The sequence below is a fragment of the Epinephelus fuscoguttatus genome, linkage group LG7 (genome assembly GCF_011397635.1).
Source record: "Epinephelus fuscoguttatus linkage group LG7, E.fuscoguttatus.final_Chr_v1".
Classification (NCBI taxonomy): Eukaryota; Metazoa; Chordata; class Actinopteri; order Perciformes; family Serranidae; genus Epinephelus; species Epinephelus fuscoguttatus.
Genome location: NC_064758.1, coordinates 46727917 through 46755500, shown reverse-complemented (window position 1 = coordinate 46755500; position 27584 = coordinate 46727917). Strand labels below are relative to the sequence as shown.

Sequence of the window (27584 nt, the reverse complement as noted above, 5' to 3'; positions counted from 1 at the left end):
GTACACTTCCTGTGAAAAGGTTTGTTTTGAAAAGACACAATGCACGTAACAACTATAAACTGAGACGCCATCAGTGAACATCCTGAACAATCACAGGAGTGTCATGACGTTTAGGTCCAGTGGCAGAGCGACATGATTTGCGACACGTTCTTTGTCACATGTTTTGTCAGTGGACTTTCACGTCCACATGTGACACAGTAGGTGTCCTGCTGCCAGCCGTGTATCACAACACTGTGAAAGGTGATTGGTGTGGTCAGGTGGTGGTTAGCGTGTGGTCAGGTGGTGGATAACGTGTGGTCAGGTGGTGGTTAGCGTGTGGTCAGGTGGTGGATAACGTGTGGTCAGGTGGTGGATAGCGTGTGGTCAGGTGGTGGATAGCGTGTGGTCAGGTGGTGGATAGCGTGTGGTCAGGTGGTGGATAACGTGTGGTTAGGTGGTGGATAGCGTGTGGTCAGGTGGTGGTTAGCGTGTGGTCAGGTGGTGGATAACGTGTGGTCAGGTGGTGGTTAGCGTGTGGTCAGGTGGTGGATAACGTGTGGTCAGGTGGTGGATAACGTGTGGTTAGGTGGTGGATAGCGTGTGGTCAGGTGGTGGTTAGCGTGTGGTCAGGTGGTGGATAACGTGTGGTTAGGTGGTGGATAGCGTGTGGTCAGGTGGTGGATAGCGTGTGGTCAGGTGGTGGATAGCGTGTGGTCAGGTGGTGGTTAGCGTGTGGTCAGGTGGTGGATACCGTGTGGTTAGGTGGTGGATAGCGTGTGGTCAGGTGGTGGATAGCGTGTGGTCAGGTGGTGGTTAGCGTGTGGTCAGGTGGTGGATAACGTGTGGTCAGGTGGTGGTTAACGTGTGGTCAGGTGGTGGATAACGTGTGGTTAGGTGGTGGTTAGCGTGTGGTCAGGTGGTGGATAGCGTGTGGTCAGGTGGTGGATAGCGTGTGGTCAGGTGGTGGATAACGTGTGGTTAGGTGGTGGATAGCGTGTGGTCAGGTGGTGGTTAGCGTGTGGTCAGGTGGTGGATAGCGTGTGGTCAGGTGGTGGATAACGTGTGGTTAGGTGGTGGATAGCGTGTGGTCAGGTGGTGGATAGCGTGTGGTCAGGTGGTGGATAACGTGTGGTTAGGTGGTGGATAGCGTGTGGTCAGGTGGTGGATAGCGTGTGGTCAGGTGGTGGTTAGCGTGTGGTCAGGTGGTGGATAGCGTGTGGTCAGGTGGTGGTTAGCGTGTGGTCAGGTGGTGGATAGCGTGTGGTCAGGTGGTGGATAACGTGTGGTCAGGTGGTGGATAACGTGTGGTTAGGTGGTGGATAGCGTGTGGTCAGGTGGTGGATAGCGTGTGGTCAGGTGGTGGTTAGCGTGTGGTCAGGTGGTGGATAGCGTGTGGTCAGGTGGTGGATAGCGTGTGGTCAGGTGGTGGATAGCGTGTGGTCAGGTGGTGGTTAGCGTGTGGTCAGGTGGTGGATAGCGTGTGGTCAGGTGGTGGATAGCGTGTGGTCAGGTGGTGGATAACGTGTGGTCAGGTGGTGGATAGCGTGTGGTCAGGTGGTGGATAACGTGTGGTCAGGTGGTGGATAGCGTGTGGTCAGGTGGTGGATAGCGTGTGGTCAGGTGGTGGATAACGTGTGGTCAGGTGGTGGATAGCGTGTGGTCAGGTGGTGGATAGCGTGTGGTCAGGTGGTGGTCATTCTCGGAGAAAAGTTCCTGTTTCGGCCAGTTTGGTCGCCACAAACACAAATAATCTTCTGTTGTTTGTTGGTGTTGAACGGCAGCCTGCAGCTCAGCATCACACTGTGTCCTCCTGATGACAAACTCCACTAACATACGTCCCTTTAGAAACGCTGACATGTGATGACATGTTTGTAGAAACATACAGTTGCAGTTCTTCCTCCTGGTGACTGAGCTGCAGTTTCACAGCACAAAGAACAGAGGTATTAAAACAAGTCACGTAGGCTGTAATCAGATCGACTCTGAGCTGAGCTGGAACCAGGGCTGTTTCAAGACACTCCGGGGGCCCCAGGCAAGAGGCACCTTGGAGGCTAAAGTGCGCTGAGGTTTGTGGGCTGTTACCTGCCACAAAGAGAGAAATGTGTACGGCTTATTCCTCCTCCGACACGTCACATACCTGTGTGCCGCCACGGCTCAGCTGTTCAGGTATTTCTGGGCAGTCATGAAATCAACAAAGAGGAAATTATTGGACCTGGAGCCGGACTTCTTTGTCGCCGGTAAGCCCTTATCTTGCGCCATATTTGACACGAATACAGCACCTGTGACCGCCGTTCAACCCACAACTGGATTCCTTTCATTCTGCTGCTGCTTGAAATCTGTACTCGCACAGCGTGCTCCTGAATGATTTGTTTTGCTTGCGCAAAACTATTTTTAGTCGCAAATGCGAGTAAAATGCTCGCACCGTAGAGCTCTGTGGAAAACAAATCACTGTAGCATATATAAACAAATCTAACCTACAAGTAAAAACAAATAAATAGTAACTTTCACTGCTCAAAGATACTCAATAGCTCAGCTAACACCTGACATGTCACTGGATACAAACCACTGCAGCAGCATATTGAGTGCCAGGTGGCCAGCGTGCGCCGTTATTGGACGGTGCATGGACACTCACCCTCTTGCGATTGGACTTTGAACTTATCCCACAGTAGTGGTACCGTGAGGCACCGTAGTACTACGGTACTCCAACAATGTAGCGCGGGTGGCAACCAATCATGTGGGACATGGTCTCAATTTGCGGGACGCGTGAAAAAAGACAGAAATGCTGCACAGTCTCACATAGTGCGGGACGTCTGGTCACCCTACTTAGCCACTCGCAAGCAGCAGCTAGTAGGGGGCCCCATTAGGGGGGATTCCAACGTGTTGTCGTTGTTGCAGTGTCTATAGGGGTTCCATCATATTGTCATTGATATGGAACAGCCGTCTCTGGGCGCCCCCTTCCAGCTCAGGGCCCTAGGCAATTGCCTAGTTTGCCTGTTTGGTTGCGACGGCCCTGACTGGAACTATAAAACATCCGTTATAACGTTCAGTATTTATAAAGACACAATCAGGACGACACGCGTCTGTCTCCGTCCCACTTCCTCTTTAACATAAAACCTTTGGACCATACGATACATCTTCACTCAGCCAGTTGAAACACAGAAAGTTTCTGGTTCTCGTAACGTTGTCGTGTCAGAGTTTCTTTTTCAAACTAAAATCTGAATTTGATCTTGAATCAGTTTGACTCCACACAGAGAACAGGAAACTGAGTTTCTCATGCGATTTGAGGACTGCTGGGTGTGTGTGTGTGTGTGTGTGCGTGTGTGTGTGTGTGTGTGTGTGTGTGTGTGTGTGTGCGTGTGTGTGTATGTGTGTGTGTGTGTGTGTGTTTCTCACAGTAAAAATCCTCCAATTCTCATTTCATGCTTCAGGGAGAAGCTTCTCAACCATCACTGTTTCTTCTCTTCCTCACCTCCTCCTCTCTTCATCTTCCTCACCTCCTCCTCTCTTCATCTTCCTCACCTCCCCATATTCTCTCCTCCCCTTGTCTCCTCTCCTTGTCTTGTTCCCTCCTGCTTCCTTAGAGTCTGAACATGTTGTAAAAGCTTCCTTCCTCTCCCGCACCCTACGTCCTCAGACTCTCTGTCCTCCGAGGAGGAAGAGCAGTCTGACCCGCTGTCTTCACAGCCCTCACAGAGTGCAGACTGACGGAGTGTGAAACAGGCAATTTGGCCCATTAAGGCTGCCATAGGTTGTGATATGGTCCTCAGCACAGCTTCACTTCAGTCTGTGTTTCTGTCACAGCTCAGTGCTGCTCAGACGACAGTATCTGCAGCTGGATTCATGTTTTCAACTGTCACAGGCCACTTTAGGAGTCATGGCTCAAAACCAGCCGCCACTGCCCGTCAACAAAAACAAAGACAACTATGGTTAAATGTGATAAGACCAAAGGACTGGACGGAGGCCATCATCAAAAATGCTCACATGTGCAGCGCACACTTCATATCAGGTTAGGGAAAAAGTATTTCCTGTTGTAGGGATGAATAAGGTTATGTGTATTAAGGGTTATCATGTCCACCTCATCAGAAACTGGGGAGGGATTAAGAGGAATACTGGATTTCTCTGCAACGCTAACTTTTTAGCACATTAGCTAACGTTAGCTTCCATAGCAAAACAAACAAGTGTGGTCCTCCTTTGTAAGATTGGCTTCCTGTGACATCATCCATCCACTGAGTGAGAGCATACGGGTCGGCCAGTCTGGTCCCATTGGTCAGTGTTTACTTATTCAAGTAACACTGGCGGTCCCGGAGAGTGAGTGAGCTGACATGGTGCGTTGGTAAATTCAGTCTGACGCTCTACACTAAAATGAGAGCCCTGTTGGTGGAAGAAACGCAGCGTTATATTTCTACATGAATGAACCAACGGTTAAGTTAATCACACATTCACTCCGCTCGGCGCTCTGCTGCTCCGTCTCCACAGACAGAGTGTCCAGAGTGCGCTCTGCCACTCTGAGAGTGCGCTGCTCTGGATAACCCAACGCTACATTCAGACAGCGCTCCCAATTTATCAACGCTCCAGTTTGTGTCAGAGTGCGCTCCCACACTCACAATGAGTGTTTCTGAACGCACCACTCACATCATCTTCCTCCATCGTCTAAAACAAGACAACACGGAAGAGAGAAAATGGTTTGTATGTTGAGGGCAACGTGTCCACTGACGCTGTTCATGTAAAAAGTTTCCAACCATCTCTGAATGAAAGAAACGGAGCACCACAGACAGACGTGTGCTGCACTTCACAGCAGTCGATGATGCCGATGATCACGTCATGTCACAGTCACACACTCTGGAAGAGGTGACAATCATCACATGGACACAAGCAACGTTAGGAGAGTCTGAAGAATCAAAGCTCAGCAACAGGACACAAAACACACAAACAGACAAAACTAATCATGACTGTTTGAGACGGGACTGTCTTCATCCTGAGGGACACTGTATGAGACGGGACTGTCTTCATCCCGAGGGACACTGTATGAGACGGGACTGTCTTTATCCTGAGGGACACTGTTTGAGACGGGACTGTCTTTATCCCGAGGGACACTGTTTGAGACGGGACTGTCTTTATCCTGAGGGACACTGTTTGAGACGGGACTGTCTTCATCCCGAGGGACACTGTTTGAGACAGGACTGTCTTCATCCTGAGGGACACTGTTTCAGTCTGGACTGTCTTCATCCTGAGGGACACTGTATGAGACAGGACTGTCTTCATCCTGAGGGACACTGTTTGAGATGGGACTGTCTTCATCCCGAGGGACACTGTATGAGACAGGACTGTCTTCATCCTGAGGGACACTGTATGAGACGGGACTGTCTTCATCCCGAGGGACACTGTATGAGACGGGACTGTCTTCATCCCGAGGGACACTGTTTGAGACGGGACTGTCTTCATCCCGAGGGACACTGTTTGAGACGGGACTGTCTTCATCCCGAGGGACACTGTATGAGACGGGACTGTCTTCATCCCGAGGGACACTGTATGAGACGGGACTGTCTTCATCCCGAGGGACACTGTTTGAGACGGGACTGTCTTCATCCCGAGGGACACTGTATGAGACGGGACTGTCTTCATCCCGAGGGACACTGTTTCAGTCTGGACTGTCTTCATCCCGAGGGACACTGTATGAGACGGGACTGTCTTCATCCCGAGGGACACTGTTTCAGTCTGGACTGTCTTCATCCCGAGGGACACTGTATGAGACGGGACTGTCTTCATCCCGAGGGACACTGTATGAGACGGGACTGTCTTCATCCCGAGGGACACTGTATGAGACGGGACTGTCTCAAAGTGAAATCTCAAACATCATTGAGGTTAAAATCTAAAATCTGTCCAGCTGTAGGAGACGAACTCTACAGGTCGTCACGACAGTATCAGGTGTGTTCCTGCTCTGTGAAAGTAGGTGGAGTATTTTGGGATGGTGTCAGTCTCCGGTGACCGTGGCAACCGCTATCTGGACCACCAACAGGTTTCCCCACAGGACGGGAAAATCATCTGTGTCCTGAAACCCACTTCACAGACAGACAGACACACAGACAGACAGACAGACACACAGACAGACACACAGACAGACACACAGACAGGCAGACACACACACAGACACACAGACAGACACACAGACAGACACACAGACACACACAGACAGACACACACACAGACACACAGACAGACACACACACAGACACACACAGACACACAGACAGACACACAGACACACACACAGACACACACAGACACACACACACAGACACACACAGACAGACACACACAGACACACAGACAGACACACAGACACACACACAGACACACAGACAGACACACACACAGACACACAGACAGACACACAGACAGACACACAGACACACACAGACAGACACAGACACAGACACACACACAGACACACAGACACACAGACACACACACAGACACACAGACAGGCAGACACACAGACAGACACACACACAGGCAGACACACAGACAGACACACACACAGACAGACACACAGACAGACACACAGACACACAGACAGACAGACACACACACAGACACACAGACAGACACACAGACACACACACAGACACACAGACAGACAGACACACACACAGACACACAGACACACACACAGACAGACACAGACACACAGACAGGCAGACACACAGACAGACACACAGACACACAGACAGACACAGACACACAGACAGACACACAGACAGTGACCTCAGCAGCAGCTCTCCTGGAGACAGCGCTGCAGAGTTCAACTCTCTTCCTGGCTCTTTGTGTGTGTTTGCGTCCGTCCGGTGGGGCATCATGAGATCATGTCTGACGGCTGCTGTTTTATTCAGCAGCTCTGAACACTCACCGATACACGCTGCGGGGAAATAACCACACGCTGATTCACCATGGGAGTCGATTAAAAACATTCTCACAACTTACAAAGGCCAAAGACGCCACACACACACACACACACACACACACACACTGACGGGACAGAACACTGATGATCAGATTTCACCCAGAATCCAGAAAGGACGTGAACTCTGGCGTGTTTCTGTGGTGAAGTTGAAAAGGACATTCATCAGAATCTATAATTTACACAGGAAACCGTGTGGAGAGGAGAAGCAGCGAGTATGGAAGAGACGGCAGACGGAGAGATGAACAGAACGAGGATTACAAACTCTGCAGAGACACAGACAGAAAGCTCATCACAGTGAGGTGGACTTCAGCTCAGCTGCAGGGAAACATGATGGAGACGGCCATTTCTGTTTCTACTCTCACATGTGACGTGTGACGTGTGATGTGTGATGTGTGACGTGATGTCAGTATCCAGTCATCAATGTTCAGAGTAAATGTGAGGAGAACAACGCAGTGATTCGATGAGAAGATAAACCATAAGAATCCTTTAACGAGCGCTCAGAGGGGTTTATTGTCATCAGTCGTCACACTTCACCCACCACATGACCCTCAGACACTAAACATGTTCTGTCTGTCTGTTTGTGTGATGTCATGGATCAAGGCTGCAGTGTTAATTCAAATATTACCAAAATCAAAATATGGCCGTAGCACATATGAGGTCACGACAAGAGGAGACGTCTACATACAAGACACAACATGTCATTTTCTGTTGCCAGTAGGTGGCGCTGTGACTAAAGCTCCATGTCAGCGCCCCGATGTCATGAGGCTGGGACTCTTGTCAAGCATGAGAAATTCTGATTGGATAATGAAATCTGTTGATCTGTGGGAAGTACGGCTCCTGCATCTGGCCAAAAATGTAAAAAAGAAAACAACAACAACTTGCACAGTAAATTCAAAATGGCTGACTTCCTGTTGGGGTTAGCATGTGGCTCTAATGGACTGTTTTTATATGTCATACGTTGTTACATGTGCTTACCAATTGTTGTACAACAAGGTTGTGATGTACTGTGGAGGCTACTTTTTGGTAGGGGGCGCTACAGAGTCATTTCTTCACATGTGAAATCCTTAGAATAAAACATTTTTCACCTGTTCAGGTGTGTGTACAAACATTCATGAGTGTTTGAGCATCTTTAAAAAATACGATCTATTCAGAGGAGAAAGAAGAATTCCTTGCATCCTCCCGCCGTGGTGTTCAGGCTCTAACATCAAATAAATAAAACATCAGCTGAATATTTGTGAAAACTTAATAATAATAATCTTTAAGATCAAATTAATTCATGTCAGTAGAAAGGCTGCAGTCAGTGGACTGACCTGTGCAGGGAAGTTCATTCTTACAACACTGTGACATGAACTGGTCTCTGAAGCTCTGACCCCTGAAAAGTCCTTCGAACCAAACAACAAAACATGTTACAGTCATTAAAGTTACTGAAACAGTTTGTTATGGTTGAAATGTTAAAGCTAAATAAGTACTTGGTTAAGAGTCAGAAAACTGTAGCTTTCGACAACACTGTGGTGAAACTGGTTGTGTTGACGCACAAAAACACCAGGTTATGGTTTGGAAAAGATGCTTTGGCTTAAATATTCCGTTTGATGAACTCAACGACGTCTCAGGAAAAAATCAACCGGTTTTGTTGTTTGTTGGTCTCAAACAGCTGAGTCGGGCACAGCTGCAGTTTCAAGGCTGCGGTTCTAGGACCTTAGTTTCATGCCACAGCACCACCTGCCGAATCAACCAAGGGCTGCATTTTAATTTCAGATGATGGACAATAAATAAGTGTGAGGACTGAGAGTGAATTAAGTTTTATTTGTTTAACATTAAAAACAAGTCTGTTGTCTCGAACTGTAAAAGAAAGTTAACGTCAGCTTGCCAAAGTGTACGATAAATGTACGTAATGTGAGCTAAGTATAATAATCTCGTGATCGTTTGCTGCAACTGTGTTTTTAAGTTACACAGACGCCACATAGACGTTTAGGGCAAGACCCCTTAGTTAGCTCGTAGGCCTGTTCTGTTGATTTCACAGTCAGCACAGGTGGAGTTAATTATACAGGTGGGTGGGGTCACTTATAATACGCCCAATCGTGAATTGTCAGGATACGTATATGTTGAAAGAGGGCGTTTTCACAAGACGTCCTTGAGCCAAATAATATTTAGCAAGAAAAAAAAGTAAAACGTGATGACTGTCCTCATGTTTCTTTGATTATAGCTCATTTATTTATTTAACGTTTGTGACGCCACAGCGTGATTTGTATTATATATATGTATTATAGCATCTTTATAAATGTTAAATAATCTTCAACTGTGGAGGAAAACTCGGGTCCTGATGGTGCAGCCATCACTGCCTTTGTCTCTGACAGACAACAGTCAGACGTGGCCTACTAGTGGTGGTTTGGACCTTTTTGCGCAGCTAGCTTAGCTTAGCTTAGCTTAGCTTAGCTTAGCTCAGCAGAGGACCACGACAGAGTGATCAGGAGTTATGTAGATTTGATACAAACATGAACATAAAGAAAGATGGTTAACTACCAGCTCACAGAGAGCAAAGAGTGAGGATGAGTTCTTTGCTCTCCGTCTTTCCGTGTCTCTTCATATTAAAATAAACTGAATGTGACTTTTTCTTGTAGTCTGACAGTTGGTGGACTTAAAGATAACGTCACAGATTTTTCACTGATCTATTATTTGGACAAAATGATCAGATTTCCTGAGGAAAAAAGTGCCTCATCAAAAATATGGATTTAACATTAAGTTCCTGTTAAATAAGCAGCGACTTCCTGTCTCCATTAATCCTCTGATATACAGCAGCAGAGGATGTAGTAAAATAACTTGCTCCAGGCTGCAGTTGGTTCGTCTCCTCTGCTGCTGTTTAAATCTGCTCTATAAAGAATTCAGATTCATTAAAACTAAAACCTCTCCCTCCTTCTCTGCTCCTCCCTCCATCTTCTCTCCCAGTCTCTCTGAAGGTCAGCCGCTCCAACGCTGCGGTCTATAACGATTACCAATTTCATCAATTCTGCTACAGCGAGGGAGGCTGGGGGAGGACGGGGGAGGGCTTTATGATAAAGCCGCACGAGGAGGGCGAGCACCAATCAGAGCTGCTGAAAGATAAATACAAAGCAGCTAACTGACCTTCTGTCTCACTGAAACAAAGTGAAAAGGACAATTAAAGTGCAGCAGATTTATGAGGTGATTTACGAGGCGCTGATGTAAAGTCACAGTGGGGGAAACACTGCAGCACGCTGGGCTCACAGAGGAAAACCACCAACAGTCTGCAGTCTGCTGTCAGCGCCCCCTACAGGCCGCAGGGTTCACTGCAGACACAGAATGAAGACAGAGAGGATCGGGTGATCCTCTGGAGAGCAGGAACAACATCACTTCAGATTCATCCTCTGAGGATCATCAAAATGGTGAAGAACATTCATTAAAGCTGGCCAGAAGCAGCACGTACACGATGCACCAACAAAACACAACGATGGCAGAACACCAAGGCAGAGTTACTGTCACTGGTGAGTGTTTACAGTCCTGCAGAGCTCAGCTTTAATAACGCAGCCTACGGTGAGGAGAGCCGATCACACACTGCAAATGAACTGAGAGGCTTCTGTTGATAAAATGCTGGTGATGCAAAGCGAGAGCAGAGTTCCACTGTGGGGACACGTCCTCCTCGGTGTGACTGTTTCCTTATTAAACTCAAACACTGTCCTGTTGCTGTCGACATGATGAAGAGCGGAGCTGATGAAGTGCAGATCAGTTTATCAGAGTCGTCTCCAGTGACAGTGACAGGTGACTCTAAAAGCATCAGTGAGTGTTGTCCAGATATTTACAGCTCTGCACGTTCGTCAGATAAGAAAAAAGCTTGTGATCCCTTTGCTGCTGTAATGCTGCATATTTCCCCTCTTATCATATCAACATCATGCCCATGGTATCATACACACTCATGTTTATCATATGTATCATAAATATTCAGTCTGGACACAATCTCATCACACACATTCTTGTACTTCTTACATTGTGAGGATCGTCACAGTCATAATACATTCCCTGGGCCCTGAGCCGAACCTGAACCATCACAGCTGCACGCCTGACCCAAACCAACAATGACCCTGATCTACACATGAGTCCAAACTGAACCTCAGAGGTCAAAGGTCACCACTCAGCAGGCTGTGTTGCCATGGTATCAACCTCGGAGCGAGCAGGATCAGCTGATGCTGGGAGATGATGTCATTGTGTGTTCAGCTGGTTGTTAATGGACTCAGCTCAACATCAACACACTTTATAAGGTCGACGTCAACTCTGAGATTAGTTTTGTTTTTTCTGTTATAAATGTGGATTTTTAGTTTTAATTTCCAAAACTTTTTAGTTATTTTATTTGTTGTTAAAGCTCCAGTGTGTCAATTTAAAGTGAATCTGATCTGATGGTTGTGTTCTGGTTCCCTCAGACTGAGCTGTTCATACCTCCACAGGGAGCAGGTCCTCGTCTACAGAGATCACCATGTTGCACCGCCATGTTTCTACAGTAGCCCAGAGCGGACAAACCAAACACTGACTCTAGATAGAGACATTCATGTGTTCATAGTCAGCAGCTCCTCCACAACGAGCAGCGTCAGTCTTTGTAACATGAACCTGTTCCTTCAGAGTGTTTCCTGGTGTGAATCAGCTGGTGTGTGTGTTTCTGAGAGGAAGAGATAATTCAGCTCCTCAACAATCAACACTGAAGGAATTCTGACCAGGAGAAGTTTCAGATGGTTGTAATCTGTAATCTGTAATCTGTAATCCTCACTGACAGACCTCACTCCTGAATCAGACACCCTGGAGCTTTAAAGGGGCAAAAAGCAAAATCGTTTCACCGCTAGGTTTGCTGCTGTGCACTGCCTGTAGACCAAAACAAAGTGTGTCATGAGCCACACCTCCCTCTACCTCTGCTCTCCACCCCCCACCCACCTGCCCCATTTCTGTGCAGCCGAGCACCGCAGCACCTCCACGGACTATTACATCCAGACGGTCCCGGTGTTTCCTCCGCAGGCTCCACTTCACTCAGCTGCCCGATAAACCCGCTGCTTCTTCCCACTTTAACCTGAATAACAAACCAGGGCTCGGTGCTCCGGTTGGATCCAAACGGAGAGCCGGGGCTAGCTCAGAGACTAGCGGAGGCTAACTGGCTGTGCTTCCCTCCGGTCATGCTGCGGCTAACGCTCCGCTAGCCGCTCCCAGCTAGCTCCGGTTTGTTATTCAGGTTAAAGTGTGAAGAAGCAGCGGGTCTGTGGGGCAGCTGAGTGAAGTGGAGCCTGAGGAGGAAGCACCGGTTAGCCCCGGTTTCACTACAGGCAGATTCACGCTGATTCGCTACAGGGGCGAGGAAATAAAACCTGAACAGCCAACTTAGTTTAGCAGTTAGCGATGTCTGTCACTCGCTCTCGGTCTCTGCTGTGTTTAGCTATTCCCCTGCCTACTTCAATGATGATGGTACCTGTAATAAAAGTAATATATTTGCTGAGATGGAGGCGAGGCTCAGTGACTAGAAGAGCTGGTAGAAGCGCTCCATAGCTGTAAGTTAACGTTACTCCAATAGCCGGTGGCAGCCGACTAGTGCTAACTGCTAACGCTCCCGGGAGCTAACACTAACGTTCCTACCCTTCTACGTGAGCCCGCCAGGCACGGAAAAGACTGGGAAAATTTGCAGTTAGCACTAGTCGGCTGCCACACTAACGTTCCTACTCTTCTGCTTGCTCACAGGCTCACAGAGAAGAGTTAGCGTTAGCTCCCGGAGTTAGCACTAGTCGGCTGCCACACTAACGTTCCTACTCTTCTGCTTGCTCACAGGCTCACAGAGAAGAGTTAGCGTTAACTCCCGGAGTTAGCACTAGTCGGCTGCCACCAGCTACTGGAGTAACCTACAGCTGTGGAGCGCATCTACCAGCTCTTCTAGTCACTCACCTCCATCTCAGCAAATATATTGCATTTATTACGGGTACCATCATGCCATCTGCCATCACACATAGCAATAGCAATTTTTTAATTCCTTCAATCTAGAAATGATGAATTTCGCTTATTGCTCCTTTAAGGGTTTATCATCTGAAGGTTTTCACGTCTCTGGTGTTTCTGTGAGGTCTGAATGTGGAGTCTTCTTCTGTCAGCGCAGCAGCAGCACAAACGCACAGAAAAATTAATACTGATTAATATTACGTTTGTATTTCACACGTTACACACACGTTCACTGCTCGGACAAAAAGTCTAAAAACACGTGAAATGGTGTAAAGTGTTGTTGTGTGAGTACCAGCTGGACATGTTTCTGATGGGATATGAAGACACACTGGAAATACAGTCAGAGAACACAAGGTCAGAGGTCAAAGGGCGAGGATGGGACTCTTCAGGCAACGCTGTCATCCTCCCTCTCACACACACACACACACACACACACACACACACACACACACACATCCCTGACAACCAGCTGCTGACAAACTGAAGATAAAAGATGGTCAAATATCTGCAGACACATTCTGCAGCAGCTCAGCACAGAGCGGAGGGAAAAACCCCAAAACACACACACACACACACTGCACAGTGTGATTTATTGACACACTCCCTCTCACTTAATCTCTGTCATGTCCTGACACAACAAGCAGCCGTCAGTCAGACCACACACTCACACATCAATAAACAAAACATCATCAGGCTGCGTTACAGACCATAATTACAGCCCTTCACTGCAGTCTCATTAGGGACTGTTCTCTACTCATCACAGGTGGGGGGGGCTGAAGGTACACACACTGCTCCTCGAGCCTCCCTTATTAGTAAGTAGATTTCATCAGGTACCGACAGGTGACCCTCAAACAGCTGTGTCACAGGTACCGATATGTGTTTATATATAAACTGAGCTCCAGGTGGGCAGCAGCTGAGAATGACAACGTACTTTTATTTTTCAGAATAAAAGGCAGTAAAAAGATGTGCAGTAATATTCTGACAGTTGCTTTTATTTTGAAAGTCAGTGACACCAGTGTAACCTTTGACCCCGTGGTCACAGCCATGAAACTTTGCAGCCCGAGGATGAGGTGGCAGCCTACATGGAGTTCAAGACCTTTATTAACGGGTGACTTAGACAAAATGACGGGTAACGGGTCGGTCTGCACTGAGCTTTACAGGTATGGGCGGGCATGGGGACTCCACCCTACTCTCCTCTGATTGGCTGACAGATGTGGGGTCCACAGTTCGACACTTAAATATATATTATATATAAATATAATATATATATACAATAATCTGTGTTTATTTTACATTTATTCAGTTATTGTAGTTTCACTTTGACGGTTTCTGACTGGTTAGAATTTATTATACAAAGTTTTAATTTTGCAGCAGCTGGAAAAGTGTGTGTGTGTGTGTGTGTGTGTGTGTGTGTGTGTGTGTGTGTTAATATTTGCAGAGTCTGGGTCAGTGAATGTTTACATTCCAGCGGTTGCAAAGTAGCCATCAGCCTTATTTACCCTGGTGTGTGTGTGTGTGTGTGTGTGTGTGTGTGTGTGTGTGTGATAGATGGTGGGAACCCAGTGACCAAATCGTAATAGTTGCTGTCAACAGAGTTCCCGCCAACAGACACGGAGCGCTGCAGCACACACACATCAGTCAGGACCATCTGTTGAACTGAGTCAGTTTGTGTTAAAGCTCTGAGTGTGTTTCTGATGATTGGCTGGTGTGTTGTGTTGTGTTGTGTTGTGTTGTGTTGTGTTGTGTTTGTTAAATGATGAAGGTTAATATCAGGTGTCTGCAGACTGAATGTGACGCTGATGAGACTCTGTCCTGTCACCTGACGGGATGGGTTCTGCTTCTTGTTTTCAAAGTGTAAAAACATGGCAGCTGTTAAAGGTCCAGTCATCAGTGTCTGTGGGACTGATGGCCGTGAAGATCGGCACAGACAGACATAGTTCAATGGTGTTCATTGTCTTCAGTTTAACATGTCTGAGATAAAAGAACCTAAAGTCATTAACAGACATGTTCCCCTGAAGATGAATCCTACTGATGCTGCTGACCTTTGATTCGACACAGTCCTGAGAGCAACAGTTAGAGGATCTCCAAAGTGCTCTGCTCTGATCTCTGCTACGTTCATAGTTTACAGAATGTCAGCCATATTTTCCTTCATGATGATGGATTACTTCACCCAACCAAAACCCATCCCCACATGCCAGTGTGTAACCAGCAGATCGTACCCGTGCTGTGAACTCACCTACACAGACGCATCTCACTATCTGAATAATGCTCCTGTAGGTAGCAGGAAGGTGCTGCAGGTTTTCACTGGTCAATGGATTGATCATGTTCTGCTGCCTCAAAATAAAAACACGCCAACACTGCACCTGACCACACTTCATGTTCAACCTTCACACCCATGGCTGCACCATTGGGCACAAGTACATTTGCTACTTGGATAATGTGGGTGTTGGCTTTCAAATGACGACTGCGTCAGTCTGAAATGAGATTGAAAGCTGCACTGCATTGAGCAGGTGTGAGATAGGGCCCCAGGGCCTCCTACCAGCTGGACGTGCCCAGGAGGATCCTTGGATGCCTGAACCACAACTCTTTTGGCACCAAAGAGCAGCGGCTCTATTCTGAGCTCCCTCCGGATGTCTGACCACAGGTGAGGGTCGGGACGGAGATGGACGCTCTTCAACACAACGCCTGCATTACTGCTGACTCTGCATCAATCCACCTGCCCATCAGCTCACCCTCACATGTTAACAAGACCCAGAGACACATGACCTCCCTCACCGGGGCAGTGACTCTGTCCCAACCCAGACGGAACGAGCCAGTGTTTTCTGTCAGACACCACAGCAGCTCCCTCTGACACCTCCCTGCTTCACCACAACTGCTGACGATCAACATCAAACTCTGCACCTCCTCTTTGACACAGTTTGTTTTTTCATCACGTCCTCACAGAGTTTCTATTCTCCGTGTTTCAGTTCTTAGTTTTTATGCTTTGATTTTATTGTTTATTTTCTCTGTTAAGTTCCCAGTGAAGCCTGTGTGACCTCCAGGAACTTCAGAAATATTATTTTAATAAAACAGAGCTGGGTGAAACAACTTTCCTCCCTCCCTTCCTTCCTCCCTTCCTTCCTTCCTTTTCCCCTTCCCTCCCTTCCTTCATTCATCCCCCTTCTTTCTTTTCTTCCTCCCTCCTTCTCTCTCCTGACTGACCTCAGTGTTGCGCAGCTGAAACACACTCCCACGTGTTCTGCGAGCAGGAAGCAATAAACACACACACACACACACACACACACACACACACACAGTTAGAGCTGCACGTGAAACACTGCTGCAAACAAGTGTGACAAGTGTAAGTACAACATGGCCTCAAAACTAATGTGAGGAGCTCAAACTGGAGCAACACACACACACACACACACACACACACACACACACACACACACAGAGTAACAAAGCAGCTCTGACCAACAGACTCAGACACACAGTGAAGTAGAGCAGAACTGAAAACACACACACACACACACACACACACACACACACACACACACACAGTGAAGAGCTCGGTGTGTGAATGATGACCTCACAGATAGAAACATGAAGTAAAAGAGAGGTGTACCTCCTGCTGCTGCTGCTGCTGCTGCTGCTGGTCTCCTCCCTCAGGACCTCCTCTCTGTCAGCAGGTGTTCTCTTCTCTGACCCCAGAGCAGGAGGAGGAGGAGGAGGAGGAGGAGGATGAAGGCTCAGATCAAACACTCATCTCCTCCATGAAACTGTTGCTCCTCTCAGCTGCAGAACTTGTGCTCACACTGACATGTCTTCCTGTGTCTGCAGAGGAGGACAGTGAGTTTGCAGCCGAAGAGCAAGGAGGAGGAAGAGGAAAAAGAAGAAGAAGTCTCACTCGGTCTCTTTTTCTTGTGACTTTCTAACACCCCTCCCTTCCCTCCCTTCCTCTGTCTCTGCTCTGTGTCTAACGGCGTCCCAGAGTTCCTCGGTGCTGCCGCCGCCGAGCCGCCACTGGTAAAGCCATCTGTTGCAACACGTCTGCCTGGCTGCCTCTCCACTTTCACTCTCCCTCCCTCCCTCCGTCTCTCCCTCTGTCTTTCTCTCTCTCTCACAGAGAGAGGAGAGGGGCGGAGCCTGCTGCTTGCTGTGAGCCAATGGGGAGGCTCAGAGCTCCCTCTGCCTGACTGGAAGAGGAGGACCCAGCAGCAGAGAGGACAAAATGAAATAAATACAGGAGGAGGGGAGGAGGCCCGGGGAGAGAAAGAGAGAGACTCACACACATGTGGCCAAAAGTATTTAGACAGATACTCTCAGTCTCACTGCTGCAGCTCACAGTGATAGTAATGTTCCAGCACTGAGGAGGACGAGGGAGAGGCTCTCTGGGCAAAAACTAAAATTCACATTCCATCAGTTTAGTCCTGTGAGAGACGGGGTGTCATGTCCTCTTTGGGACTGAAGGCAGCTCCACAGTCTGTGTCTGCGTTAACTCGGCACAGAGACAGAAACTAGAGGAGAAAAGCTGCTTTACAAAGTGCTGCTGCAGAGTCGGAGTGAAATGAAACTGTGGACAGACAGAGTGATGCCACAGGGTGCATCATGGGAGATGTAGGACCCACAGTGACTAAAATTCAGCACATTTTACCCTTTGTTGTTTTGACTTCATCCTCTGGAGGAGTAAAGAGCTGCAGTCGCTCTGCTGTATCAGCCTGGAGATGATTTATAGTTTAAACTGATTTATTTCCCACAGTTTGCACACACACACACACACACACACACACACACACACGTCATATTCACAATCCCATTTTAAAGGACGACATGTGCAGAACAAGAAGACGCTGCAGCACCTGCAGGGCTGTGGTGCATGTTTAAAACAGATAATGGACAGATATTGAGCGTCAGTATACGGATGATTAAGGTGAAGCACAGTGCAGCCACTTTAATAATGAGTTTGAGCAGAGGGCAGGAGAGAAGGTCCACTCACTCATTCATCTCTTGCTGCTGTCTGTGTGTCCTGACATCAGCCTGATGTCTGCAGACAGCTGGAGAACGTTTGCTACACGACAGGAACAGAATGAATGAATTTAATCTGCACTTTGTTCAGTAAACTCTGGTAGCTTCACCTCTCTGAAGCACAGAGATAATATCTCATCAATACACACAAACATGAAGTTACACATCATCTCATAAACTGCAGCAGATCATCACATCCCTCCCTCTATCATCTTCCCCTCTCAGGTGACATCAGCAGGTCACTGTCCACATGATCCTTCAATGATTCAGAACATTGTGGAAAACCAGTGCTTGGTCAGTGACCTCTGGTGTCTGACAAAAAAAGATGATCTTTCATGTTGGCATGATACGCGGCCAGTCACCGTTACTGTTAAACAGTACCCGGCAGCATCAGGGGAGAAAACAGCAGGACAACAACAAAAGTTAAGACAGTGGAAATCTGAGTTCACGTGTGGGAGGGCGTGTGGACAGGTCCAACAACCACCGACTTTCACCCAGGAGGCCGGTGTTCGCTTTCTGGTAAGACTGTAAAGCCAAACCTTGTTTTTGTTTCCTAAACCCAACCACGTGTGTGTGTGTCGACTAAACGTAACCACGTGTGTCTGTGTGTGTGTGTGTGTGTGTGTGTGTGTGTGTGAATCAATCAATCAATTTTATTTATACAGCCCAATATCACAAATCACAATTTGCCTCACAGGGCTTTACAGCATACGACATCCCTCTGTCCTTATGACCCTCACAGCTGATCAGGAAAAACTCCCCAAAAAACCCTTTAACGGGGAAAAAACGGTAGAAACCTCAGGAAGAGCAACTGAGGAGGGATCCCTCTTCCAGGACGGACAGACGTGCAATAGATGTCGTACAGAACAGATCAGCATGATAAATTAACAGTAATCCACATGACACAATGAGACAGAGAGAGAGAGAGAGAGAGAGAGAGAGAGAGAGAGAGAGAGAGAGAGAGAGAGATGCAGGTAATGACAGTAGCTTACAACAACATTAATGAAAGTAATAATATTATAGTTATAGTTCTGGCTACTGTGGTACAATATGTTGAAAGTATGTATTAATATCTGGCAGTATACATGTGTGACAATAATCATATGTGTATAATAACAGTAGAAGTATGACTAATGACTAATGATGGCAGCAGCAGCAGGAGGCATCTGGCAGGACCACGGCAGCAGCACAACCACACACGTCACGCTGTCCAGGCACCGCTGTGATATGAGTTAATCTGAGAGACAGTGGAGCACAAAGGCTCCGGAGAAGAAGCCGAGTTAGTGACATCCAGAATGGCCGAGTTAGCAAGATGCAGTAATAGAATACGAGAGAGAGAGAGAGAGAGAGAGAGAGAGAGAGAGAGAGAAGGAGAGAAGGTGCCCGGTGTATTATAGGGGGGTCCTCCGGCAGACTAGGCCTAAGTCAGCCTAACTAGGGGCTGGTACAGGGCAAGCCTGAGCCAGCCCTAACTATAAGCTTTATCAAAGAGGAAAGTCTTAAGTCTAGTCTTAAATGTGGAGACGGTGTCTGCCTCCCGGACCGTAACAGGAAGATGATTCCACAGGAGAGGAGCCTGATAGCTGAAGGCTCTGGCTCCTGATCTACTTTTGGAGACTTTAGGGACCACGAGTAACCCTGCGTTCTCAGAGCGCAGTGTTCTGGTGGGTGTCGAGTAAACGTAACCACGTGTGTGTGTGTGTGTGTGTGTGTGTGTGTGTGTGTGTGTGTGTGTGTGTGTTGGCTAAACGTAACCACGTGTGTGTGTGTTGGCTAAACATAACCAAGTGTGTGTGTCGACTAAAAGTAACCATGGTGTGTGTGTTGGCTAAGCGTAACCACGTGTGTGTGTGTTGGCTAAAAGTAACCATGGTGTGTGTGTTGGCTAAACGTAACCACGTGTGTGTGTCGGCTAAACATAACCACGTGTGTGTGTTGGCTAAACGTAACCACGTGTGTGTGTGTGTGTTGGCTAAACATAACCATGTGTGTGTTGGCTAAACGTAACCACGTGTGTGTGTTGGCTAAACGTAACCACGTGTGTGTGTTGGCTAAACGTAACCACGTGTGTGTGTTGGCTAAACGTAACCACGTGTGTGTTGGCTAAACGTAACCACGTGTGTGTGTTGGCTAAACGTAACCACGTGTGTGTGTTGGCTAAACGTAACCACGTGTGTGTGTGTTGGCTAAACGTAACCATGTGTGTGTGTTGGCTAAACGTAACCACGTGTGTGTGTTGGCTAAACGTAACCACGTGTGTGTGTTGGCTAAACGTAACCATGGTGTGTGTGTTGGCTAAACGTAACCACGTGTGTGTGTCAGCTAAACGTAACCACGTGTGTGTGTTGGCTAAATGTAACCACGTGTGTGTGTTGGCTAAACGTAACCACGTGTGTGTATGTTGGCTAAACGTAACCACGTGTGTGTGTGTTGGCTAAACGTAACCACGTGTGTGTGTCGACTAAAAGTAACCATGGTGCGTGTGTTGGCTAAACGTAACCAAGTGTGTGTGTCGACTAAAAGTAACCATGGTGTGTGTGTTGGCTAAACGTAACCACGTGTGTGTGTCGGCTAAACATAACCACGTGTGTGTGTTGGCTAAACGTAACCACGTGTGTGTGTGTGTTGGCTAAACATAACCATGTGTGTGTTGGCTAAACGTAACCGTGTGTGTGTTGGCTAAACGTAACCACGTGTGTGTGTTGGCTAAACGTAACCACGTGTGTGTGTGTTGGCTAAACATAACCACATGTGTGTGTTGGCTAAACGTAACCACGTGTGTGTGTGTTGGCTAAACGTAACCACGTGTGTGTGTTGGCTAAACGTAACCACGTGTGTGTGTGTTGGCTAAACATAACCACATGTGTGTGTTGGCTAAACGTAACCACGTGTGTGTGTTGGCTAAACGTAACCACGTGTGTGTGTTGGCTAAACGTAACCATGTGTGTGTGTTGGCTAAACGTAACCACGTGTGTGTGTCGGCTAAACGTAACCACGTGTGTGTGTTGGCTAAACGTAACCATGGTGTGTGTGTTGGCTAAACGTAACCACGTGTGTGTGTCAGCTAAACGTAACCACGTGTGTGTGTTGGCTAAATGTAACCACGTGTGTGTGTTGGCTAAACGTAACCACGTGTGTGTATGTTGGCTAAATGTAACCACGTGTGTGTGTTGGCTAAACGTAACCACGTGTGTGTGTTGGCTAAACGTGGCTAACTAAATTATTTTAACAGCGATTAGACAACATGATTTCTAGTTGGCTGTGGATCTTGTGTTGTAGGGTCGGGTTGCAGAACTAGTTGCACAGGTGGCAGAGTGGGCGCAGTGATTCGCATCATGATGCCAGGGTGGCTTTAAAATATCAAATTGCTCTTATCTGTAACCACACCCACCAGTGATGTCACCAGTGATGAGTGCTGGAGTACAACTGGAGCCTTCATCACTGCAGCAAAGTGAGAAGTTAAAGCCCTGGAGGACAAAACAAGAATATTTCAGGAGATATTCATTCACATCTCAGACTGTGGTGACTGAAGACCGACAGTACCTTCTGACTGTCACTTATTATGTGTTTAAACCTTCTTCTCAGATGAAAAATATTTTTGTGGCCTTATAATGTCAAATTCAATTTTAAAATATTTCCACACACCCAGGTGTTGGTGTGAGACAGACAGTAAAAAGATGCAGGAGACAGGAGAGATACAGCAGTGTGTCATCTGCATAACAGATTCATTTGATAATGCTGCGAAAACAGCAGGTATAAAGTAAATCAAACAGGACCCAGAGTGTTTCCTGAGTAACTCCATAAAACATCTGAAACAAATTAGCAATGAATATGAATGGGAACAAATAAAATATAAACAGAAACAAAAAATAAAATCTCTGCAGTCAGGAGGACAGAGAAGAGAAGAAGAAGAGTGGAGGCTGTGACAGCAGCACATTGATGATTACAGTCTCTCATGAGGAGGGACCACAAACTTTTTTCTGTGTAGTTTGAGAGAGATTTGAAGTGAGAGAGGAAGAGCGGGAGGAAAAGGGGGAAGAGATGGAGAGAAAACAGAGCAGGAGGGAGGAGGGCTGGAGAGGAGGTGGAGGGCACATTGTAATGGAGCTGTTGGCAGAGCTCCTGGCTGTTCATGGGTATTCATGTAGCTGGTGGCTTCAGTTAAATGGAGCGAACAGAGAGGCAGAGACAGAGGGGGAGGGGGGGATGGGTGCTGAGTTTCAGCCCAACAAGAAGTCTGCTCATGCCCTTTCCACTGAACACCATGCAAACACACACAGACCGGTTAAACGGTGAATTTGAATCCATTAAATTAATTAGACTGCACGTAAATGTGTTTCCAAATGTCACAGAGGCTCCACGTGTTCGACAGCTTCAGTGTTTCAGCAGGTACGAGGTCAGATTCAGGAGGAGTTGACTTACAAAGAGCTGCAGACTCACAGACTGCACAGCTGCACACTGAGAACACTCGACATCCAACACGTTTAACAAACTGCAGAATCACATCTATTCACAATGAGCCCACAAACATATGCTCTAATGACAGAGATCATCATCTGCTTCAGTCCAAATCTCCAGAGCTGTCCCATGATGCACTGCAGCCTTCTTTAACTGTGGTGATGGGTTCGTGACTACTGACAGAATCACCACAGTCACCACTGACACCAGGTCATTAAAAAGCAAAGAGGGCGTCTCCTAAATATCCATGTGTTGACTGATTTATTTTAAATTTTAATTTTCTGATTTAAGTTAAATTAAATCAGAAAAATTATGAGATGTTTGCACCCAAAGGCTTCAAAGCACAGACTTTACACCATTTCACCATCACCCCCTCACTGTGACCTCGTCACATGTCCACGTTTGGTCATTAACATATGACGTCCAAGGTACCCTGGGTGTGTTGGTTGTTGACGTTCTGGGACGCTGTGTCAACTTCAGCCTGTTACATGCATTGTCTGTTTTCAAAATACACTTCTGTTTTCACACGAAATGTACAGTTTGCATACAGTCCCTTTCAAAATAAAAGCCCTACGTCGGGACAACACCAACTGACAAACATTAGTTGACAAACATGAGTGGGGGGTGTTGTAACGATGTAGCGCTTTTGTCAGGGTTTTGCTTTACGATCTTTCCTCCTGGGTGAAAGTCGTGGTCTTTTTCATCAGATCAGTTCTGGCTCTTTAACCAGGTCTGTTCAGAGTTCTTGGTGCTACCAAACGAACCAGCTCACCTATCAACAAGTTCTGCCTGGAACCATCGAGATCAAGGACGTATCATCATCAGAGCATGACAGCAGATAACACTGATACTTTGATTATTACAGATGATTTTACCCAAAAAACAAACATGGACCAAGTCTCAATGAAACCTCTGTGCATCCTTTCTTTTCTGATGATTTGTCACTTGACTTCTCCGTCCTCTCTTTCCAACCTGTAGAAAAAGACACGCTCACTGATGTCATCACAGTTCACAAACCATTCAAGGAAAACCCCTTCTTTTTTTGGTTCCAGCTGAGAACCAACTTTTCGTGTTTTGAAGCAGTTTATTTTTGGTTAAATGCTCTGAACGGATCAGGAACTGGAACAGAACCAGTTTCATGTTGGTGGAGACAAGGTAATAGAGAGAAACGGTGGCGGAGTGCTGGGGTGGGTTTTGTTAAGAGTGTTGTGGCCACCAAAGTAAATTCATATTGACATAAAACCACTTTTGGTTTATGTTTATATTTTTCAGAAATAGAAATCATGACAAACCTGTCCAGGAGGAAGAGGGCCAGTTCAGGATTTGTTTTAAATGAGTACTCTCTGTCTGTCGAATGAGTGACTGAGGTCGGTTGATGTTTTCACCCACGCTCCATCACTGTCTCTTTCAGCTTTTTTCTCTAGTTGTGTGTCTCAGCTGATCCTGAACCAGCCTCTTTTTAACTCTTTTTAACCGGCTAACAAACAACTCACTGAGAAACTGCACCCAGAGGCTCTTCAGGTCTGCGTGTCATAAGTGGTTTGGTTTGAGCTGGCAGGAAATGGCATGTGGGGACAGACGTTAGGAATAACTGTACTGATGGTGTGTTTTGCTGATGTAGGTCACATCGAGGCATCAGACTGTTTCATTAGCAGATAAAACTCCTTTGAGCTGCTTTAAATAATGAAATATTCACATATTAGTGAAATGCAGTTAGCAGCTTCTTCAGAGCAGAAGAGCGCGTGAGTGTTTGTGACATCGCTCCTCCGACACCGACTGAGTCTCTGTAAACACGCTGCTGTTTCATGTCCCTGACAGAACCCACAGTCTGGCATGTTTTCACCGCTCGGCGCCCCGAAACTTCAAAATATTTCAACTTCCAGCATCACACTCTGAGTGGGTTTAACAGTCTGAGAGCTTCATTAGGCAGAATCTTTTTACTCTGCGCACACACAGACGTAAAGAAGGAAACTTTGAACAAACTAAAATGATCTGATGTTAGAAGATATTAACATTAAAGTGCTGCTTTTGGCTGGTTGTGTTTTACTCAATGTAATTCAGCTGGCATCAGATCTTTGCTCTTAAACACAGTATATTCTCACAGTTTCAGAGGTTTTAAAGTCAGAAGACATCAAATATCAAAATATTTAGGACATGTTCTCCCCGTGTCAGCGTGGGTTTCCTCCAGGTGCTCTGACATGTTCTCCCTGTGTCAGCGTGGGTTTCCTCCAGGTGCTTCGGCATGTTCTCCCTGTGTCAGTGTGGGTTTCCTCCAGGTGCTTCGACATGTTCTCCCTGTGTCAGCGTGGGTTTCCTCCAGGTGCTCTGACATGTTCTTCCCGTGTCAGTGTGGGTTTCCTCCAGGTGCTTCGACATGTTCTCCCTGTGTCAGCGTGGGTTTCCTCCAGGTGCTTCGACACGTTCTCCCTGTGTCAGTGTGGGTTTCCTCCAGGTGCTCTGACATGTTCTCCCCATGTCAGCGTGGGTTTCCTCCAGGTGCTTCGGCATGTTCTCCCTGTGTCAGCGTGGGTTTCCTCCAGGTGCTCCCACATGTTCTCCCTGTGTCAGTGTGGGTTTCCTCCAGGTGCTCTGACATGTTCTCCCCCTGTCAGCGTGGGTTTCCTCCAGGTGCTCTGACATGTTCTCCCTGTGTCAGCGTGGGTTTCCTCCAGGTGCTCTGACATGTTCTCCCAGTGTCAGCGTGGGTTTCCTCCAGGTGCTCTGACATGTTCTCCCGGTGTCAGCGTGGGTTTCCTCCAGGTGCTCTGACATGTTCTCCCTGTGTCAGTGTGGGTTTCCTCCAGGTGCTCTGACATGTTCTCCCTGTGTCAGCGTGGGTTTCCTCCAGGTGCTTCTACATGTTCTCCCTGTGTCAGCGTGGGTTTCCTCCAGGTGCTCTGACATGTTCTCCCTGTGTCAGCGTGGGTTTCCTCCAGGTGCTCTGACATGTTCTTCCCGTGTCAGCGTGGGTTTCCTCCAGGTGCTCCGACATGTTCTTCCCGTGTCAGCGTGGGTTTCCTCCAGGTGCTCTGACATGTTCTCCCTGTGTCAGCGTGGGTTTCCTCCAGGTGCTCTGACATGTTCTCCCTGTGTCAGCGTGGGTTTCGTCCAGGTGCTCTGACATGTTCTCCCCGTGTCAGCGTGGTTTTCCTTGTCAAACAGTGACTTCACTTATTGCTGTGTTTACTCTGCTAATGTTACAGTTAGTGTGTTTGGTTCAGGAGCCACCTTCACAGTTCTGCAAGCTGTGGCTTGAATGTTATATCATCAACAATATCACAGTCCCTGATTAGCCGCTGACGTTGTCACTACGGTGCTGATCCCTGATTGGTCCGACTAGATTTTAATTTTTGTAAAGTATTTGTGGTGGCAGCGAGTCCAGACTCACAGCGAGAGAATCAGGATGTTGATGTCACCAGGATGCTCTCACCAGAGTAGAGCTATGCAACATCTGGTTGTAAATCCTGTCATGGAGGACAGCATGAAATAAAAACACGTTAACTTTGAACAGCAGCTGTCGACTGTTACTGCTGCTGGTAGTCTCTAAACCAATCTTACTGTCCTGCTCTCGTCCAATAACATGATGTCCGTCTGTCTGATTCCATGTGAACGCAGCATAGCTAACAGGAAGTAGCACATCAGAGTCCCTACGTCAGAGTTTGTGTATGTGACAACACGTGGAGGAACTGTGGTCTGAGCAGGTCTGAAGGGTTAATGTTAGAGTTACAGGGAGGATCTGTGCAAGTACAAACCTGTGTGTGTGTGTGTGTGTGTGTGTGTGTGTGTGCGCGTGTGTGTGCGTGCAGGCGTGCCGAGCTCAGATCAACAGGACAGTAGAGGAATGGTGCCATCTGGAAATACGCCCACGTGACTGAACACACACATACACACACACACACGCACACACACACACACACACACACACACACACACACACACACACCCTTCGGGCTCTTTGAGCAGTAAAGCATCCTGGGAAAGCAGTTGTCCAGCTGCTGCAGCCTTGAGGCGCTGCACATTAAATCAGCGACAGACCTGCAGTTATTTACTCAGCAGTGAGTTAGTCTCCAGTCAGCTGCAGCCAGTCTCTCAAACACACACACACACACACACACACACACACACACACACACACACACACACACACGCAGCTCTGAGAGAGCTGACGCACCAACAACTTCTCCAACAAAACTACAACCAGTCTACATTTTGCTTTCACTGACATGTTTGGACGACTGCTGAACAAAATGTTCAGTGTGAACAGTCTTCAGTGACCACTTTATTAGGTACACCTGTACGATTGAATGCAACCCAATACAACAGCCCTGCCATGCCATAAGGGACTGTACTTAATTTATCCAACCCAGTCTCACTCCAAAATTGCTAACGTCAGTGACTTCCTGCATCAGACAGGACGAAAAAAGATGTCCTTTCAATTCGGTGTGATACGCAGCCCGTCACTGTTATTGTTTAACAGAAATGCGACAGGACAACAACGTAAGTTAAGGGGGTGAAAGTCCGAGTAGGATGGGAGGGGTGTTGGATGGGTCCAACAACCACCAACTGTCACTCATCATTTTAATCTGACAGAAGTGTTTATGTGTGTTTATATGTGCGCATGATGTGTCCAAGGACTGTTGGAAATTTGAAAATCTAACAATAATTTCCATTTTTACAGTTTCTGGCTGATCGATAGTCCAGACTGCTGAAAGAAATCACTGAGCCTCCATCACCACTGAGCCTCCATCATCACTGAGCCTCCACCACCACTGAGCCTCCATCATCACTGAGCCTCCATCACCACTGAGCCTCCATCATCACTGAGCCTCCATCATCACTGAGCCTCCATCACCACCTCCATCACCACTGAGCCTCCATCATCACTGAGCCTCCATCATCACTGAGCCTCCATCACCACCTCCATCACCACTGAGCCTCCATCACCACTGAGCCTCCATCACCACTGAGCCTCCATCACCACTGAGCCTCCACCACCACTGAGCCTCCATCATCACTGAGCCTCCATCACCACCTCCATCACCACTGAGCCTCCATCACCACTGAGCCTCCATCATCACTGAGCCTCCATCACCACTGAGCCTCCATCACCACTGAGCCTCCATCATCACTGAGCCTCCATCACCACTGAGCCTCCATCATCACTGAGCCTCCATCACCACTGAGCCTCCATCACCACTGAGCCTCCATCATC

General features: G+C 47.4%; 1 protein-coding gene and 2 long non-coding RNA genes across 4 annotated transcripts in view; 2 read left to right on the top strand and 1 right to left on the bottom strand.

Moving 5' to 3' along the window:
* Positions 1-16961, bottom strand: part of sulf2b (sulfatase 2b) — a 99076-nt gene extending 82115 nt beyond the window's left edge. Inside the window, 1 exon segment of the mRNA XM_049582445.1 lies at positions 16515-16961. The gene's annotated coding sequence lies outside the window, so the exon portion shown is untranslated.
* Positions 8-880, top strand: LOC125892449 (uncharacterized). The gene is made up of 3 exons (XR_007449746.1): positions 8-345; positions 456-543; positions 786-880. It is a non-coding gene; the product is annotated as an uncharacterized LOC125892449 (long non-coding RNA).
* A 7582-nt stretch (positions 16962-24543) lies between the features above and the next one.
* Positions 24544-25466, top strand: LOC125892448 (uncharacterized). Of its 2 annotated transcripts, none has more exons than XR_007449745.1 (3): positions 24544-24604; positions 24957-25220; positions 25265-25466. It is a non-coding gene; the product is annotated as an uncharacterized LOC125892448 (long non-coding RNA). The 2 variants fall into 2 exon arrangements; XR_007449744.1 differs by lacking the exon at positions 24544-24604 and having other exon boundaries at positions 24892-25220; positions 25265-25308; positions 25397-25440.
* Positions 25467-27584: the final 2118 nt, after the last annotated feature.